Source organism: Petaurus breviceps, unplaced genomic scaffold, assembly GCF_028583685.1.
Source record: "Petaurus breviceps papuanus isolate PSGF00001 unplaced genomic scaffold, PetGlider_PUasm1.0 175, whole genome shotgun sequence".
In the NCBI taxonomy this organism is placed as follows: Eukaryota; Metazoa; Chordata; class Mammalia; order Diprotodontia; family Petauridae; genus Petaurus; species Petaurus breviceps.
Window position 1 is genome coordinate 58,817,512 of NW_027185764.1, and position 2,497 is coordinate 58,820,008.

The window sequence follows — 2,497 nt, forward strand, 5'->3', positions numbered from 1 at the left end:
AGTTTTCCTTCTAACACATAGGTTCTTTGGGATACTGGACAGGTCACTTAACCCAACTCTTAAAGCTGCAGAAGCACCATTGCTTCAGTAGAGAGAGGTTCGTCATCTACACCAATAAAATCACAGGTCTAGTTGTATCCCTATGTTTTTAAGAGGACATTCCTCTAGATAATCCCTGCTCTCATCTTTTCCTACACACACCTCTTCCCCCACCAAAGAGAGGGCAATTCTGGCCAATCCTTAATTAAACACATTTTATTTAAATTCTGTAGAAAGGAACAATCCAAGATTCTCCAGAGAACTGTGCCCAAGAGATTGATATGATGACTGCGATGAAGATGTAAGTGGCAACTGCAGACTGGGAACTCAGATGGCTGGAGAAATAGAGAGGAATTAGATTTTTAACTCCTGGGTTTAAGAGTCCATTGGTACTCCGGCACTTAGCCTAGTCCTTCCTGCAAACCTCGGATCCTTCTGGCCAGCTGAATATCTTTGGGATACGGGATCACCCTGTGGGCGTGTATGGAGAGGAGACGAGCATCTTCAAAGAAATGAGTCATAAATGCTGCTGCTGCCTCCGCTAGGGCCAGCAGGGCCTGGGACTGCCAATAAAAGTCCTCTCCCTCGGGTATATCGGAGGCATATTTCTCTAACGAGGCACCCAAAGGGAGCCCTCCCCCGATCAGCAGCTCTGTGCTGTTCTGCAGCTTGCGGATCTCCCGAAGAATTTCATGGCCTGATCTACTAGGAAAGCAGCGGCAGAGGACAGGACCAGCGGGGGTGAGGGGGAGGTGGAGGCGCTGGGCTGAGACGGGGTCCCGGGGCGCTTCTTCGGGGTGGATTTGCGGCGGCTTAGTCCCATGGTTCTGCCGATATCGAAGGCCACGGGCCCGGGAACCTGTAGCTCCCTCCCTCCCTCCTCAGGGGGTCTCGCTCTGGGCCCCGGGAGCCCGCTCTGATTGACTGACCTGTAGTAATTCAAAACTTCTTTCAGCGGCTGCGTCACTTCCGGCTTCGGCCTTGGCTGGGTTCAGAATTCCGTGTGTGTGCGGTTTTACTTTTCAAAGTGCTATCATAGTCAGGTCTGTTCTTTCTCATGAACTACTCAATTATTAATGACAGCCTTAGACATATGTTTTACATTCTACATGTATGAAAAGTAAATGGACTGTCCTTATTGAATCCCTTATAATGTCTTTGATGTATACCCCATGTTTCTCTTGGCATTTGAATGTCAAATCTTCTATTGAATTCAGGTGTTTGTTTTTTTAAACTAAAGTCTTGAAAGTCTGGAAGTTGATCAAATGTTCATTTTTTTTCCCCATTCAAGATTATTCTTAACTTTGCTGGGTAAAGTTCTTTTGCTCTTCAATATATAGTCTTCCAAGTCTTCCAGTCCTTTAGTGTCTCCACTGCTAGGTCTTGTGTGATTCTATTTGTGGAACCATCATTTAAATTTTTTTCTTGTTGTTTTTAATATTTTATCCTTGAGCTGGGGGTTTCAGAATTTGACTATAATATTCCTGTGAGTTTTCCAAGTGGTGATCAACAATGGATTTCCTCTATTTCTACTCCCCCCCCCCCCATTCTAATGCTTCAGGACAATTTTCTTTAATTATTTCTTGTATTATTGTATCAAGATTCTTTCCCCCTCTTTTTAATTTTTTATTTTACTAAAATTACTATTTATTTATTTTTACAAGATTTTGAGTTACAAATTTTCTCCCCATTTTTCCCCTACCCACCACCCCAAAACAGTGATCCCACTGAATATCCCCTCCCCCAATCTGCTCTCTCCACTATCTTCCTCCATTCCCCCTCCGACTTTCCAGTAGGACACGATGGACCTTTATGCCCCAGTGCCTGTAGATCTTATTTCCCAGTTACATATAAAATAATAATAATAAGTAAATATATATGTATATATATATATATTTTTTTTTTAAACATTTGATTTTAAAACTTTGAATTCCAGATTCTTTCCCTTCCTTCTTTGTCACCCACCCTTACTGGGAAGATAAGCAATTCAATATAGGTTGTACATGTGTAGCCATGCAAAACATTTCCATAGTGGATATATTGTGAAAGACTGACTGGGCCCTTCCTGCCGCCTGCCAGACTTTCTTCAGCAGGAGGTTAGCTTCTCTGTGTCATTTTGTGGGTTCTGTAGCTCCAAAGTTTGTTTAAAGTCATTTTTCACGTGAATTGGAGGAGGTGGGAGTGGGAGCCCCGAGGAAGTCCTCTTTCTACTCCACCATCTTGACTCTGCCCCGCAAGATTCTTTTTTTGATCACAACTCTCATGTACTCCAGTTATTCTTATATTTTCCCTTCTTGATCTCTTCTCCAGATCAGTTGTTTTTCTTATGTGAAAACTTTCTCTTCTTTTTTTTTTTCATTCTTCACATTTTGTTTAATTATTTCTTAATCTCTTATAACTTTGCTGGCTTCACCTTCCCAAATTCTAATTTTCACGGTGTCATTTTCTTCCTTAAGTT

The 2,497-nt window shown here is 42.3% G+C and overlaps 1 pseudogene; it reads right to left on the bottom strand.

The window, feature by feature from the left end:
* Nucleotides 1-239: 239 nt before the first annotated feature.
* LOC138159151 (histone H3-like centromeric protein A pseudogene) lies at nucleotides 240-1,194 on the bottom strand (annotated as a pseudogene).
* Between the last annotated feature and the right edge of the window lie 1,303 nt (nucleotides 1,195-2,497).